The sequence below is a fragment of the Bufo gargarizans genome, chromosome 7 (genome assembly GCF_014858855.1).
Source record: "Bufo gargarizans isolate SCDJY-AF-19 chromosome 7, ASM1485885v1, whole genome shotgun sequence".
Classification (NCBI taxonomy): Eukaryota; Metazoa; Chordata; class Amphibia; order Anura; family Bufonidae; genus Bufo; species Bufo gargarizans.
Window position 1 is genome coordinate 129,288,791 of NC_058086.1, and position 18,046 is coordinate 129,306,836.

The following is an 18,046-nucleotide window of genomic DNA, read 5'->3' on the forward strand; positions in this document are numbered from 1 at the left end:
TTTCCTCTGCATAATAAATGCTGTTTGATGAAGTGACACAACCCCTTTAAGGACCCAGAGATGGGACCTGCCCCTATCTGACATATGCCACCAATATCCAAGGTGGCACAACCCCTTTAGGGTAGTTCCACACAAGCGTTACAATCATCCAGCAGAGGAACAGCCCGCCGGAGTTCATTGTATCCATCATAGCTAGAACACTGCCAGACCTCGTTGACTATGATGTGACCTGGCGCAGATTCCAGGATTTGGCAAACAAAACCACTGCTATCACCAGCTTTTGTCCGGGCAAATCCTGGCACTAGTGCCCCGAACCCATCCTATTCTCTGGATAGGACATCAGTATTTGATAGGTGGAGGTCCGACACATAGGACCTCCACCGATCAGCTGTTTTATAAGACATCAGGGGCCTTCGCTCAACTTTTTCTAGGCCAGTGACGACACGTTCATCAGTCATTGAATGGGGTCCCAGGCAAGGGTCATGTTTACATATACATACAACATATACACTCACCTAAAGAATTATTAGGAACACCATACTAATACGGTGTTGGACCCCCTTTTGCCTTCAGAACTGCCTTAATTCTACGTGGCATTGATTCAACAAGGTGCTGATAGCATTCTTTAGAAATGTTGGCCCATATTGATAGGATAGCATCTTGCAGTTGATGGAGATTTGAGGGATGCACATCCAGGGCATGAAGCTCCCGTTCCACCACATCCCAAAGATGCTCTATTGGGTTGAGATCTGGTGACTGTGGGGGCCATTTTAGTACAGTGAACTCATCGTCATGTTCAAGAAACCAGTTTGAAATGATTCGAGCTTTGTGACATGGTGCATTATCCTGCTGGAAGTAGCCATCAGAGGATGGGTACATGGTGGTCATGAAGGGATGGACATGGTCAGAAACAATGCTCAGGTAGCCCGTGGCATTTAAACAATAAAGGGGCCTAAAGTGTGCCCAGAAAACATCCCCCACACCATTACACCACCACCACCAGCCTGCACAGTGGTAACAAGGCATGATGGATACATGTTCTCATTCTGTTTACGCCAAATTCGGACTCTACCATTTGAATGTCTCAACAGAAATCAAGACTCATCAGACCAGGCAACATTTTTCTAGTCTTCAACAGTCCAATTTTGGTGAGCTTGTGCAAATTGTAGCCTCTTTTTAGTGGAGATGAGTGGTACCCGGTGGGGTCTTCTGCTGTTGTAGCCCAACTTTCTTTCCCATTCTGACATTCAGTTTGGAGTTCAGGAGATTGTCTTGACCAGGACCACAACCCTACATGCATTGAAGCAACTGCCATGTGATTGGTTGACTAGATAATCGCATTAATGAGAAATAGAACAGGTGTTCCTAATAATTCTTTAGGTGAGTGTATATGCAACACACATAAATACAGCACATACATGGCACACATACATAAATACACCATATATACACTACACACACAGACCGCCCAACTAAGGAGCGAAACTATCAGCGGTGTGCGAAGCAATGGAAGTGAGCATCTCCAGCTGCCTCTCCGCCACCAGATTGGGACTCCGCTGGAAACATGGTTCTCCGATCCAGTTGTAATTTTAACAACCGGATCTGGAGAACCTGAGGGAACTATCAGATACTGATGACTAGCATTGAGCTTCGGATCCAAGATCGAGTCGTTCCAAATTTTGTGGGAATGTTGTGCGGAGAGCAGGCGAAGTGAGCTATCACCGAAGTCTAACACTGGCGTTTTAGCTTTCCGTTTGTGAGATCCGTTCAGGGCTCTCACAAGCGCTCCAAAACCAGAATCAGTTTTGCCCTAATGCATTCTGTATGGAAAAGGACACGCTCAGAATCAGTTTGCCTCCGTTCTGTCTCCATTCCACTCTGGAGGCGGACACCAAAACGCTGTCCGCCTCCAGATGGATCCGTCATGGCTATAGAAGACATAGTACAATCGGATCTGTTCATGACGGAAGCAGGCGGTTGTATTATTGAAACGGAAGCATTTTTGCAGATCCATGACGGTGATGTGACAGTAACCTTAGGAACTCAACACTACTGACGACGAGGGCTGTCAGTGTGGGGCACATTGGGGGTCATTTACAAGGACCAATTTTTGGCCTCAGTCTTTATGTCCCCTAATCGCGTGCGACTCCGCAGTCCATAAGTCTGGAGTAAAAACTACACACGAAGTCACAAAACCGCGTCTTGACGATTTTTTTTTACAGACGTAACGCACTACGTGAATGAGCCCCATTTTCGTCAATGGGACAAGAGCTGACATGCGATTTTCTTCAGGAACCATTAATCGCAGCGTATCAGTTCATTGCGGGGGCAGTGCGGCACCGAGCAGGTGACGGCGGGCTCCGTGTGAGGGTGACCGGCTGAGGCTGCTGCTGCCCCGGGACGAGCCTCACACGTTCCTCCTCTTCTCCAGAGGAGGTGACAACTAGAACTACCGACTAGACTGAGCTGTACTGACGGTGTCCTCCTATCACAGCGGCGGCCCCTCCCCCCGGGCCCGGTGATTGGCTGGTACAAATGTCGCGCCCGCCCCACTCTCTCACGGCAAGGCGGCTGTTGATGTTTGAAATGCGGAAAGGGGGCGTGGCTTACTGGCTTGGGGAGAGCGGGTGGCGGAGGGGGACGAGTGTGGCGGAGTGGACAGGGACGGGTGACGGGGAAGAGGTTTCCGGGCAGAGGTGAGTGATGGCGGCGCGGAGGAACTTTTTCTTCAGTTTCAGGCTGTTTTCGTAGTGTATGAGCTCCGGGGATACTTGTACTACTGGGGCCGCAGTGTGTGGGGAGGACGGGCTGTGTAACCCCCCTCATGCCAGGGCGTACAATGAGAAGACGAGGTGGAGTCAGCGTCACCCGGTGGTCAGGACGTGGACTCCCGGTCATAGGGACAATGCTGGAGACTAGATACATATGTATATGCTGTGTGCAGGACTGGCCATATACATAGGTGCACGGCTGTGTGCAGGACTAGTACTGTATATAGGTGCACGGCTGTGTGCAGGACTGGTACTGTATATAGGTATACGCTGTGTGCAGGACTAGTACTGTATATAGGTATACGCTGTGTGCAGGACTGGTACTGTATATAGGTATACGCTGTGTGCCACCAGTAATGAGACTAGTACTGTATATAGGTACACGCTGTGTGCAGGACTAGTACTGTATATAGGCATACGCTGTGGGCCACCAGTAATGGGACTAGTACTGTATATAGGTATACGCTGTGTGCAGGACTAGTACTGTATATAGGTATACGCTGTGTGCAGGACTAGTACTGTATATAGGTATACGCTGTGTGCAGGACTAGTACTGTATATAGGTATACGCTGTGTGCAGGACTAGTACTGTATATAGGTATACGCTGTGTGCAGGACTAGTACTGTATATAGGTATACGCTGTGTGCAGGACTAGTACTGTATATAGGTATACGCTGTGTGCAGGACTAGTACTGTATACAGGTATACGCTGTGTGCAGGACCAGTACTGTATATAGGTATACGCTGTGTGCAGGACTAGTACTGTATATAGGTATACGCTGTGTGCCACCAGTAATGGGACTAGTACTGTATATAGGTATACGCTGTGTGCCACCAGTAATGTCACTAGTACTGTATATAGGTATACGCTGTGTGCCACCAGTAATGTCACTAGTACTGTATATAGGTATATGCTGTGTGCAACCAGTAATGTCACTAGTACTGTATATAGGTATACGCTGTGTGCCACCAGTAATGTCACTAGTACTGTATACAGGTATACGCTGTGTGCCACCAGTAATGTCACTAGTACTGTATACAGGTGTACGCTGTGTGCCACCAGTAATGGGACTAGTACTGTATACAGGTGTACGCTGTGTGCCACCAGTAATGGGACTAGTACTGTATATAGGTATACGCTGTGTGCCACCAGTAATGGGACTAGTACTGTATATAGGTATACGCTGTGTGCCACCAGTAATGTCACTAGTACTGTATATAGGTATACGCTGTGTGCCACCAGTAATGTCACTAGTACTGTATATAGGTATACGCTGTGTGCCACCAGTAATGTCACTAGTACTGTATATAGGTATACGCTGTGTGCCACCAGTAATGTCACTAGTACTGTATACAGGTATACGCTGTGTGCCACCAGTAATGGAACTAGTACTGTATATAGGTACAAGCTGCGGACAAGAATAGGACATGTTCTATCTTTTGCGGAGCTGCGGACCCGAAGATCAGGGACGCGCTCCGCAATTGCGGATGCAGACAGCACACTGTGTGCTGTCCGCATCCATTCCGTCCCCTCAGAGAATGATTTGCGGACACATTCTGCGGACGTGTGAATTGAGCTTTAGTATGTCACAGTACATGTTGTCAGGGAATAGTGGTTGCGTCTTGTTTTTCAGCCCATGGACTGTCCAGTCAAGTGGTTTACTTGACCCAAACGCAATCTTAGGGATCTATGAGGTGGTGTCTGAATCAGTGTATATACTCATAAGCACTTCCTACTTTGCTCTTGCTATATATATGCTGTGAACTGTGAATAGTAATGCCTTCTAGTGCAATGTTTTTTTTTCTAGTGTAATGCTTTAGTTTAAATGTCATTTCTTGTTCCTCTGTCCATGGCATCTAGGATTGCTCCAAACAACATTTAATTGTATTGTACATTGTATTACATTGTATTGTACAGTGACAATAAAGGCATCTTATCTTATCTTATGATGCTGACTTAGTAATATTAACAAAAATATGTCCTTCTTATTATACTCGTGTGAATCCAGCCTGAGATGAGCAGCAGAAAGCAGCTAATACCCATGTGGGAACCACCAGGACAGCCAGCGCAGAGAGCTGCTATAAGGAGATGAGTCTGTGTATAACATGGACGGCTCAGGAGGACTGAGATCACCTTATTGGGAGCAGAAGAATGGGAACTTTTGAGTCCTTGAACTTGTTCTGCCACGGCTCCAATCCTTACTTGTACATACAAGGACCACCCAAGATATTGTACAGGACAGCTAATGATAGATCTCAGCACAGCCATCATTCTGTCCGTGAATTCACTGTAAGGGCTCATGCACATGAACGTTTTTTGCCTTCCGTATACGAGCCATATTTTGATTCCGTATACAGTCCTCTATGGAACCATTCATTTCAATGGGCCACGGAAAAATTATGAGGCATGTCCTATTCTTGTCCGTTTTGCCTAGAAAAGGGATTTCTATAATGGTCCTCCTGTTCCGTTACGCAAATTGCGGAAGGTACACGGCCGGCACCTGTTTTTTGCGGATCCGAATTTTGCTGACCGCAAAAAAACGGCACGGTCGTGTGCATAAGCCCTAACACTATCTGTTGAATGGCTGCTTCATTCCATCTAACCACATGCAAATGAGCAGTGAGTGCACTGAGGACTGACCCAATCCACTGTCTGCACCCTTGTTCCTCATGCTTCCTCTCAAGGCCAAGCGGTGTGACCGTGCAGGACCTGCTCCTGTCCATCAAGAAGAGGATGGAGGGGATGGCAGATGAGGCAGGGGGAGCTTTGGCCCGCCCTCAGTGCACTTAACTGCTCATTTGCTTATGGATTAAAAGTAATTTTTTGCCAGAATGAAGCAAGGGATCATTAAAGTCCGCTGAGCGAGACCCTACAAGATACTGTGCCTGTTTAACAGTGAATTTCTTTTAAAGGGATTTCGCAAAGTGTGTCTGATGGGGGTCACACCCACACGGATCACGTGCTAATGGCTTATTCCAGTAACAGGCAAGTCAGTGTTATATTTCGGGAAAGCTTCTTTGGCCTGTGGAACAGGTTGTAGTTACTTCAGCAGTACCAGGAGACTGGCGGTGCTCGGGGCTGTTCTCTGGGCGTCTCCACAGACTGTACACCGGCTCCTGGAGCGGGATGTGCCATGCATGCTGCGGCATGCCGTTCTGGAACCCTCCTAGGCTTGTCGGTCGGTGTTGAAATGTCAAGATTCACACACAGTCTTTGCAGCGTAACTTCTATTCTACATAAACTATCAAACGCGTCAGCCCATGTTAATTTTTCTCCCATCTGCCGTATAGCACTGCATGGCTGCTCTCTTTTATTTGCCAAGTTGGATGTAACTGTTTTTAACTTTGGATTTACAATAAAGTTGTGGATTTTATAAATTCGGAGTGGTGCTTGGATCTGTACCCAGAGGAGAAGCTTTGATCGGTGCACCTGAGGTGCGATAACACATCTTTGTATTGACTCTTACCGGTAAATATATAATATATGGCTCAGAGTGGGTTAAAAAAAAAAAAGAACCATAGTCGTCCTCATCGTTCCAGGGCTGCTCCGATCCCTGCTGCTCGACAGAAAAGGCCTGGAGGTGGCTGCTCAGACAGCCAAGTACTGGTCGTAGCTGTGCCTGCCTTAGCAAGTGATTGGCTGCGTGGGCCTTTCTTGGCATTTCCTGTGTGTCAAGCTAGGACCAGGAAGTGGAGAGGATGGCTGACGGAGAATATGGCTTCTTTTATGTTTTTGACGCATTTATTAAATAATATACTGCTTGGACAACCCCTTTAATGAGGTTCTCAAATCAATACAATTTATAGCATAATGATTTCCTTTTACTGATAATGGGGATCATGCAGCAGTAGTCTATCCTGCTTTTTTTTTTTTTTTTGCTGGAATCTACGCTGGAGGCTCCTGCTGAAACCACTGCCACCAATGGAAATAATGCCTAACCTACCAGTAAGTATGCAGATGGAGGATGTGAGAAACTGAGAACCCTGAGGAAACGCTCACAATGACAGGGAGAACATACACAATGGGCCAGATTTATCATTAGCTTAAGTCAGAATAATGGAGTGAAAAAGTCGCAAATTTTTGCGCAATCATTAAAACTGCACAAAAATTTGCGACTTTTTTTCTGCTCTGCACTATGCTTGCCAGTTTTCTGAAAGTGGGCGTGTTTTCTTATGTAAATTAATCTCTAGACAGATTTACTATTGAGACTAAGGGCCGATCATAAATCTGACTTGGCTAAAACTGACTTTAGCCATATGTGAAAGTGGAGTGAGCTGTCAGAGTCGTGATAAATCTGGCCCAATATGTTTTTGGTTGGATTTGAACCCAGAACCTTGGGGTGGAAGACACTAATGTAAGCCCCAGTGGACTGGAGACTTCTGACCATCTTTTTATGTGATGGTGACTGCAGTAATATCTGGAAGTCAATAGGTGAGATTGTATATTTATTAGAGTATGGCTTGATGCGATTTAATAAGGTTGTCTGTGAAGTCACAGCTCATTTATTTTTTTACTTGACGTTCCTATATATTATTACTCCTTTTATGATGGGACTATAGGGCTGTAAACTTTAAACTGCGTATCAAAAGCGGGTTTAGCTCGACAGTAGTTTTCATTGTGTTGTGATGCCACTCCTTAAAATGTAGCTGGCTGGTGATTACTGTGGGCTTGCCCATGTAGGGGGGATCTCTTTTATTAGTATAGCATAAGAAGTACATTTCATATGTTTGGCCAACTGCTTAGTAACAGGAGAAGCAGCCTGTGGGTGAAGACCTGCAGATCTAGAACTCGCATAGAGAACACTCCAGGAATCCTGGTTCTGGCTGCCAGGGAGCAGAAGTTGGGGGCCCACTGAGAGGTAAGTATGTGTATGTAGTACATAGGGGTCATATAGGGAAGAACAAGGACAGAGCATAGGCAAGAATTGTTGTCATAGCGACATAGAATTGGAGATGCTGTAGACTTTGGGTGTATCGCTTCAGTCACTGACAGAAAGCCCTCCAGGAACTTTTCTGACGTCCCATTCTAAATCTATTGGTATTCACATAGATTTGGTCTCACCTTCATAGCTAAAACAACTTCCACTCCTCAGTGAAGGCTTTCTACAGGATTTTGGAGCGTGTCTGTGGGAATTTTAGCCCATTCATCCAGAAGATCATTTGTGAGATCAGACTCTGATGTTGGACTAGAAGGCCTGGCTTGTAATGTCTACTGTAGTTCATTCCATAGGTGTTCGATGGAGTTGAGGTCAGGGCTCTGTGTGGCCAGTCAAGTTCTTCCACACTAAACTCGCCCAACCATGTCGTTATAGACCTTGCTTTGTGCCCTGGGGCACAGTCATGCTGGAACAGAAAAGTTGGAAGTGTACAATTGTCCTTGGTATGCTGATTACGATTTCCCTTTACTGGATCTATGGGGCCTAGGCGAACAGATGTAATACTACTACTTTACAAAGCGCTCATCTGGAATATGCAGCTCAGTTCTGGGCACCAATACATAGAAAGGGCGCACTGCAGCTAGAAAAAGTACAGAGGAGAGCGACTAAACTGATAAGGGACGTGGAGGGTCATAGTTATGAAGAAAGATTAATAAAATAATTAAATTTATTTAGTCTTGAGAAGAGACATCTAAGGGGGGACATAATTAACCTAGACAAATATATAAATGTGCCATACAAAAAAATGTAAAATGCCCTCAAAAGACAAGGGGGCACTGCCTCCGACTGGAGAACAAAAACTTCAGTCTCCAGAAGCATCAACGCTTCTTTAGGCCCCTTTAACACGAGCAAGTTTTCCGCGCGGGTGCAATGCGTGACGTGAACGCATAGCACCCGCACTGAATCCTGACCCATTCATTTATTCATTTCAATGAGTCTGTGTACATGAGCGTCTTTTTTATTTAATTTTTTTTTTCTTCATCTTTTTTTCATCTTTTTCACACATCAGTTCTGCGTTGCGTGGAAAACGCAGCATGTTCTATATTCTGCGTTTTTCATGCAGCCCTGGCTCCATAGAAGTGAATGGGGCTTCAGTGAAAAAACGCATTGCATCCGGAAGCAAGTGCGGATGCAATGCGTTTTTCACTGATGGTTGCTAGGAGATGTTGTTTGTAAACCTTCAGTTTTTTTTTATCACGCACGTCAAAAGCGCATCAAAACTCATTGCACCCGCACGGAAAAAAACTAATCTGTGTAATAGACTTCCTCAGGACGTGGTCACAGCAGGAACAGTGGACAGTTTCAAAAAGGGTTTAGACTAATTCTTAAAAGTAAACATTAATGCTTATGAAAATGTGTAGAAATCTGAGCCACACTTCTTTCTGGGATTCGCGTCCCCACCTATCCCTTGGTTGAACTTGATGGTCTTTTTTTCAACCGTATTAACTATGTAACTCCTGGTAAACAACCCTATTACCTTATCCCTCTTCCACCAAACTTTACAGTTGGCACAGTGCTGTCACGCGTGTAACTTCCTCCTGGCATTCGCCAAACCCGGTGCAAGGACTGCCATAGACCGTACATAGACTGTACCTAATGTATGATGAGGGGAATCTTGGGGCAGGAGTAAAAAGTCAGACTTAGTAAGTGTACCCCATTGAGTCATCAGAGCGCTGGTGACTTTTATGCAATATGAGGGGAATCTATCATTTTATAGCCTCATGCACACAACCTTATTTTTGTTCCACATCTGATCCAAAATTTTTTACGCATTGGATGCGGACCTATTCAATTCATTCAGGGAATAAGACTTTGGACTGTTCATGGTGTGCCGTCTCCATTCATATGCCCGTTTTTGCGGACAAGCATAGGACGTTTTCTACAGGAGTTTTAAAAAAATCTCAGGATGTGCTTGGGCGGTTTCCATGTTGTGTGCATTATCCTTTAGTCTTTGGTTTCTGCCGGTATGCCTAATTTATGAAATGGTGCCAAATTACATTGCGCAAGTCCGATGTGGTTTACACCTATACCTGTCAAACTACACCTGGGGCTTGTCTAGCTAAAGTTTATATATTTTTGCAACTCTTATGACTATTGCAGAAGATAAAAGACTTTCATGTAGAGAAAGTTAACACAAGGCCCATACTAATGTATTGTGATTGTCCAGATTGCCTCCTTTGCTGGCTTGAACCAGGGGCTACGACCACCACTGCAGTACAGGTACGAGGTGGCCGGGATGAGAGCTGCTGTGCATGCATGTCTGCGTGCATGCCCATGGTCCTGGCCATCAGAAAGGCCGGTGCCTTTTCCTATAGTGCTCAAGCATGACCGCTGCTGCTGGATTACAGGGTGGTTAATAACCCTGGAAACGAGCAGTGTATGTGACTGGAAAAATGACTGAAACCAGCAAAGGAGGCAATATGGACAATCACAATACATTAGTGCCTTTATATTAACTTTCTCTACATGATAAATGTAACCAATTAAAGTGATCTAATCTGTAAACTAGGCCTTAATCCCAACCCGCTTTTGAAAGTGGTGTGGTGCAGGAGGCCAAATGTTGCTTGCACCAGCAATTCCGACATTTTAATGCCTGAAAAAACAGTGTACCAGATTTCACAAATGTCCCCCTGTGTTTGTCAGCACTCTGCGGCCCCTCTCTGTAATTGTATGTGGTCTGCCACTTTGTGTCCGAATTGCTTTGGTTCCTAAACGTCACCCTTTACAATAATACAGCTGACAGTAGATGGTGGAATATCTAAGAGGGAAGATATTTAACAAACTGACTTGTCACAATGGCGGTATCCCATCACAGGACCACACTGGAATTTATTGAGCCATTCTTATAGAAATGCCTGTGAGACCAGCGTGTTCGCTGCAAGAGCCTGATTTCACATTCTGAACTCCGCTCTTGTAGCGGGAGTATCGTGATTTATAATGCTGGGTGTCCCTGCCCGACATCAGGTGTGATAACTTGTACTGACACAGTGCCGTCACTATAATTCATTACAGCAAATGTCAGGCAGGGGAGCGCAGCATTGCCTATCATTCTAATGCCGTACAGTCTCTTTTTACAAGAGCAGGGTTCAGGATGGGGGAAAAAAAATCTGTGAACTTGCATATCTGAAACCAACCTGAAGGCAGACTGCGTGGTTAGGGGCTTGATCTTTTACACCCATGGCAGTGAAACTGAATAACACCTGAATTCTGCGAAGTTGTGTCCCAATACTACTGTCCATATGAACCGTGGAATCATGCCGACCAAGCAGGCCCATGGAAGCCTAATGGAGACCATTTTGTTGGAGAACTTTAGAAGCAATATTTATTTCTTCCTCCTATGGTAAAATATTAATGGGGTCCTTTATCAAACAGAAAAATGCTTAAATTACCGTAGGTGTATTTCTGATGCAGATTGTGGCGCAAAGGTCTTTTGCACCGCAATCTGCGACTTCTTGCGCCAAGTCTAAAAAAAAAAGTGGGCAGGGATGGGCCGCAGGCCTGTCTCATTTACCATTTTCTATTCCTGGTTTAGGCATAGAAAAAAGGTCTAAATGTAAGACATCTAGAAAGTGGCGGCCGGTGCCTCTTCATAACTCCAGCGGATCCACCGCCATGTATAGGGCTTAAAACCAGCGTCTAAAAAGCCAGTCTTTTGTTCCTTACTGAAAGTAATGAAAAACTGTGAACATGCTCATTCAGCCATTTCTGGCTTTGGCATTTAAAGTGGAAAATGAAGACCAAAATAACTTGCTTGTAATGAACAAATACATCTCCTCAGCTAACAGCACCTTGCCTATGTCATTGTAGATGTCAAGAGGCTGAAAAATAAATCTAATATTTCTTTATGCCCGTGTTATCTTCTGAAAACTTTAGTAAAGAGTTGTTTAAAAAAAAATATATATATATATATATATATATATATATATATATATATATATATATATCCACAGGCTCAGCTAGTTTGAAGGCCATGTACACATTTGTGGCAATTTAGTTTTTTCATTATTGCATAGTATGAATTTTGAGGTAAACACTTTTTCAATTGGTCTTTATTAAACATTTTGAACCACTGTCTTTGTGCAGCCTTGAGTTTCTCTAGTAGCAGGATCTGAATTTTCACTCTGTTCTGTCAGCTCCTTATCTCTGATCTAAGGGTACTTTCACACTAGTGGTTTTCTTTTCCGGTATTGAGTTCCGTCCTAGGGGCTCAATACTGGGAAAAAACGGATCAGTTTTATCTTGATGCCTACTGAATGGTATGCTCTCCATTCAGGATGCACCAGTTCAGTCCCTCTTACGTTTTTTGGCCGGAGAAAATACCGCAGCATGCTGCAGTTCTCTCTCTGGTCAAAAATCCTGAACACTTGTCGTAATGCCCGATCCGGCATTAATTTCCTTTGAAATGTTTTAGTGCTGGATCCGGCATAAAAATTTCTGCATTGACAGATCCGTTATTCTGGTCTAAAATAAATACCGGATCTGTTTTTCTGGATGACAACCGGAAAGATGGATCCGCATACGGATCCATCTGACAAATGCATGGATTGCCGGTACCGGCAGGCAGTTTTGGTGAAGGAACTTCCTGCTGGAATCCTCCGCCGCAAATGTGAAAGTACCCTAAGACCTTTAATAAACACTTATTATAGCTCAGTTTATATCTTACTGATAAGGCCTCATGCACATGGCCATTGTTTTGGTCCGCATCCGTTGCTCCGTTCCGCGGCCCCGCCAAAAAAATATAACCTGTTAAATTCTTGTCCGCGCTTTGCAGACAAGAATAGGCATTAATATTAAAGGCTGTCCGTGCCGCTCCGCAAATTTCGGAACACGCACGGATGCCATCCGTGTTTTGCCGACCGCAAAACACAACACTGTCGTGTGCATGAGGCCTAAGAATGTGGATGAAACAAGTGTTTATGACTTTAGTAATTTAGAGATACGTTTTATTAGATGTCCAGCACAAAGTGAAAATAAAAAGTACGATTCACACAGATAGAAAAATGGTTGACCCTTTGTGACAGAACTGCTCAGTATTTTTAATAAAGACCAACAGAAAAAATGATCTTTATCCCTAAATGATTAAAATAAAAATTGCCCCTAAGGTATAGATAGCCTTTTAAATGCATCATTTTGGCTAGTTTTTATCTAATGTGCATGAGCAGCTTTACATCGCCACCGATGCCAATGAGTGAGTGCCTATGCAATGCATACTGTCTGGTAGGGTGGATCATGTTGATTAAAACTCCTTCTTTTTTTTTTTTTTGCTTGTACTGCTGTGGAGATATCAGATTCATTACTTTTTATATTTATGCAAATTAGTTAGTTGGAGCAACGAGGGGCTGGGTGTAGGCTGGGGGTCACAAATTTGGGCTAATCTCAGGAGTCGGGGGGGCTGTGCACCACAGGGTTTGGGATGAAAAAACAAACAAACTATGAGACGAGTCTTAAAAACTGGTGCATTAAAACTGATAAATGGCCAAACTTTTTTCACGGTCATGTGCACATAGTCTAACTTTGAGATTGATGTTGGGGAGTTGGATTGTGTAAGGCAGGGAAAGTGGCCTTCATATAGAAGATTCCTTACATAGATAATACATGACTGTAGTACTCGTTACTGGGCGTTCCCACAAAGACTTAAAGGGATGTGTCGCCTATAATTATTTTTCTGCCAGATAAAATCAGAGCACATCTCTATTTTTCTCATCAGTTTTTATTTTCTAATAGATTTTTTTTAATTCTGTTTCCTGAACATGAATATGGGGGCTGCCATCTTGCCTGAGCTGTTCACAGTTGCATTTGGAATCTGGTAGCCTGATCCGGTTGATAATCTGGCTACTAGATCTCGGTGTATTCAACATTGCCGGATTATATGAGATCTGGCATATGTGCCAGGAGTTGGCTGGACAATAATCATTGCATGCAGTGGTTTCCTGCTACGTTTGCTGGGGAGCAGCTGGATCTCCATTGGATGCCGTTATAGGGGATCTGGCTGTACATAGTCATATCTGGCAATGCCAGATACAGTGAGCTCCTCTGCTGGATCCGGCTACTGAATTCCAAACAATGAACTTAGAGATTTTTTTACAACGTGGGCCATAGGCACAATGGACAAGAGGGGACCTCATTGACTTCTAAGGAGAGATTTCTAGGCATGCTCTGTGACCTGTGCCGAGGTCAGGAGGGAGCAGATAAGCTGTGATAGCACCTGTTGTGAGTGCTGCTTCCTGTGTTACACACACACACACACACACACACACACACACACACACACACACTGTAGATATCGGAGAGAGGGAGGCCTAGTGGCCAGTGTGAAGACAGCAGGGGGCTATTTACTCTAAGCAATGGCTACTTGCTGCTGATCATAGACTACATTGTCCTTTCTGTCTGGGTTTCTTTTCAGCATGGCTCCCTCCTGAGATTACTCTATGGCCCATCCCAAGAAGTGACTGCACGAGTCTGACATGCGGGGTGTGAGGCCTGTAAGACTGGTTTCAGGGCGATGACTTTATAGTGCAGTTTACAGGTTTGGTTAGTGAACCATATATATGATGGGCTCCGGCTCACAGGGTCCATGGTGCATATGACGGTAAGCTTTCCATCCTCTCTCATCATTATGACGAATGGTCCAGTCTAAGTACTGTCGGGAGCGTGTCGGTAGCTTTACCTGAATGTGTGGGGAAGGGGTGGAAAATAACTTTGAAACAAATCTTCATTTAATCATATATATATTTTTTTTTTCAGGCTATTCTACAATCTGAAGAGGAAGAGGCCGACAGGGATTTCCACAGTCCAGGTAGGACCCTCCGCTGCTGTGTAGTGGCCGCTCTCACATCTGTCCCTGGCACTTTGCAACCAGTTTTATTAGAAACCGTTTCACCCACACAGTGCTGACCATTCAGATGTTGTCCCTAGCCAAATCTGAGCCCCCTTTGAGTCAGCCTGCCATCATAGGATAATAAACATTTAGGGTACGCTCCCAGAGTTCTGCTGCGGTGCTCAAGTGCCTTGTGACCTGGAATACTGCACCGCCATTAACGATACAGACCAACTAAGGCTACTTTCACACTGGCGTTTTGGTTTCCGTTTGTGAGATCCGTTCTGGAAAAGGATCCGCTCAGAATGTATCAGTTTGCCTCCGTTCCGTCTCTATTCCGCTTTGAAGACTGACACTAAATCGCTGCTTGCAGCGTTTTGGTTTCCGTCTGATAAAAACTGAGCCAAACGGATCCGTCCTGGCACACAATGTAAGTCAATGGGGATGGATCCGTTTTCACTGACACAATCTGGCACAATAGAAAACGGATCCGTCCTCCATTGACTTTCAATTGTGTTCAAGACGGATTATTCTTGGCTATGTTAAAGATAATACAAACGGATCCATTCTGAATGGGTGCAGAGGGTTGTATTATCTGAACGGATCCGTCCATGATGGGTCCGCACTAAACGCGAGTAGCCTAAAGTGTGCGGTCCTAATTATTATATTGAGAGGCCACTGTGGCTTATGACCACAGCACAGCCACGTTGCAACAGTTACTAGGGTCTCATCACGAGTTCTTTTTTTCAGGGTGCTGCCACACGTCGCAACATCCCTGCATTTATCTCCTTCCAGCAACACTGAACTATATTAATTACAAAATAATTACCTTAAAGTAGTTTAAAAGGGGTTTTGGGAGATTTTATTACTGATGACTCCTGTGAGTGATGCGGCCTTCTCGCAGCTCACCAATGTATAGCGGCTGTGCTTGGTATCACAGCTCAGGCCCATTCACTTCTTTGGGGCTGAGCTGCTCCTAGTCCATGTGACCGATGAGCGTGATGTCACTGGCGACTACTGTGAGCATAGCTGCCTTCTCAAGCAGCTGTTAAGTGGGGGTCCCGGGTGTCAGACCCCCCACAACAGATACTGATGACCTATTCAGAGGATAGGTTATCAATACTAAAATCTCTGAAAACCTCTACGTTTTTCCCCTTCGCTGCGAGAAACAGCACAATAAACACCGGTATATTGTTACAAAAACCATAAGACCCCTTGTTGCAACTTATTAAAGCCCATGCGACAATATTTTGTCGCTTACTGTGTTTTTTCACCATCCTTGCCCAGCAAATGTACTAAAATGGATGTAAGTGGACGCCATACCGACATCCAGGTATGGCTATGTTTTACGGATGTAAGTCGGAACGGCCATCTGAATCTGGCTTTACAGTTACTGTGTGGGGTCCTTAACATCTTCTCTGTCAATTAAGAAGGAGTGAAACACTGATCTGATTGGTCTCTGCTTGCTTTCCCTGGCTGTGATTCATTACTGCTTGCACTTGGCTGCTCTGCTTGTTAAACCATTGTATCGTAAATCAGGGGCTTGGCAGCTACAAAAGGGGTACGTGACCGGGGGCAAAGCATTGGTAAAGGGGACCTCTCTGCCCAGTATGCCGCCCTCACTGAGTAGTGACGGTCCTGCTGATTTTTGCTGTCTGTCACTTCTGTGATGGCATTGAATTCTTCTGACTACTGACCTGCTATAGCGGGCACCAGCTCTATGAAAGAGATGGGTCCAATGCAGCACGCCGCCCATCGCAGACGAGTGCATCATCAGACTCGCCTCTGCAACAGGCGCACGCGGTGGACGTTTGCAGGTCAGTCCTATAAAAACACTGAATGCTGCCATAGGAGTGACCGACCGCTGAAAGCAGCAATGCTGCCACTATACTGTGCTGCTCTCAGTGAGGAAAGCATATGGGAGCTGAACATACAGGCGCAATTGTTACACGTACCCATTGGGATTGGTGATGGTAGCATTTCTTAGGGGCCTCTAGCTTTATGTGTGGGGTAGAGGACTGAGAGGCTTTAAAGAACTGTCTAAATGAGAGGCTTTAAAGAAATTGTACTCTTTTTAGCTTTCTATTATATACTGGATTTGCAACAGTCAGTTTTTTTTTTATCACCCCCTTGTGACTCCATAGGCGGTGGATAACATGCTGTAGTGTACTGTGACTAACCGCCAGCACTCCAGCTGTGGTGAAACTACCACTCCCAGCATGCTCCATTCATTTATATGGAGTTCCAAAAACAGCCAAGCAAGAGTGCATGCTGGGAGTCGTAGTTTTACCGCAGCTGGAGTGCCGGAGGTTAGACATCATGGGGCTAGACTGATCTCTAAAACTATTCCTTGTCAAGAGCAAGGCCTCCTGACCATAACTGTATCCATATTGCAGGGCTTGCTATATAGGGGGCACATTTTGTCTGCAATCAGTTTGGGCCCTGAAGGCTGTACCTAGGGCTGGCTGTTATCTGGACCCCCCATTGGACACGTGGATCCAGCCTTACAGGGCCATGTTATCACTTGTACGGGGGTCTCCATTCATACTCTGTAATGCAGCAGAGGTTGTGCTTTGTGTTTTTCGGTGATGTGCAGTAATTATATGTAGAAGACGTACACTAAGGAGTAATTAGTGTGGAATTCACAGCAAATCCTCTTATTAAATGACTTCTGATTGAGTTAAACATGTGTTTATCACATTCCATCTGGAAAGGTTGGATGATGTGTGTAATCCGGTTAGGCCTATTGCCTTTATAATGTGTAGATGATGCCGTCTCTGGGCACATCTGGAAACTAGAGTAATGGCGGTATAGTGTCCTGTACACGACCCTGTCATAGATTCTGCCTGCAGTGCTGTAGATGCTTCAGACACCAAAATCTGCCCAAAACCATTACTTTAGTAATACGCTTCTGGTGGAGCGTGATGTATTTTACTGTTGGATTCGTTATGAAATGTATTATGGCTTCATACAGCCCGCCTGCCATTCTGTGGGTGGAATATAGGTTGTTTTCCAGTACTGTGCAAATGGAGACATTCCAGTGATTATACCGTATATAATATATCATTGAAATTTTTAAAAATTTGCTCAGTTTGTCTTCTGCAGCCTGCGCGTATTCTCCTTCTCCTACATCGTGGGCCGCCCGGTCCTGTTCAGTGTGAAATCTGTCAGATGAGCTCTCTGACTGCTCGGTCTGTAGCCCTTATTTCTGCTCTCCTGAATGCTCCTAAGGGCTCATTCACATGAACGTATGGCCTTGGTGCCGTGTTGCAGCAGGTCCGCATTGCATGGGCATAGGCCATGTGAACTCTGTGCTGCAGGTGTCGCGATCTGCTAGATACAGCAAAAGATAAATGGACATGTCTCATGTTTTGCGGTGTAGAGGCACAGATGAGAAACGCTCAGATGCTCTTTTTTGGCTTTCGGGTCCTTGCCTCTGAGATGGGACATGGCCTATCTTTTGCCATATCTTGCAGATCGCGGACCCATTTAGGATTGTCACAGTACCAAAACTTTGATT

General features: G+C 45.0%; 1 protein-coding gene across 1 annotated transcript in view; it reads left to right on the forward strand.

Moving 5' to 3' along the window:
- The first annotated feature begins 2,606 nt into the window (after positions 1 to 2,606).
- Positions 2,607 to 18,046, forward strand: part of GPSM2 (G protein signaling modulator 2) — a 46,547-nt gene continuing 31,107 nt past the window's right edge. The window contains 2 exon segments of the mRNA XM_044301433.1: positions 2,607 to 2,696; positions 14,454 to 14,505. The gene's annotated coding sequence lies outside the window, so the exon portion shown is untranslated.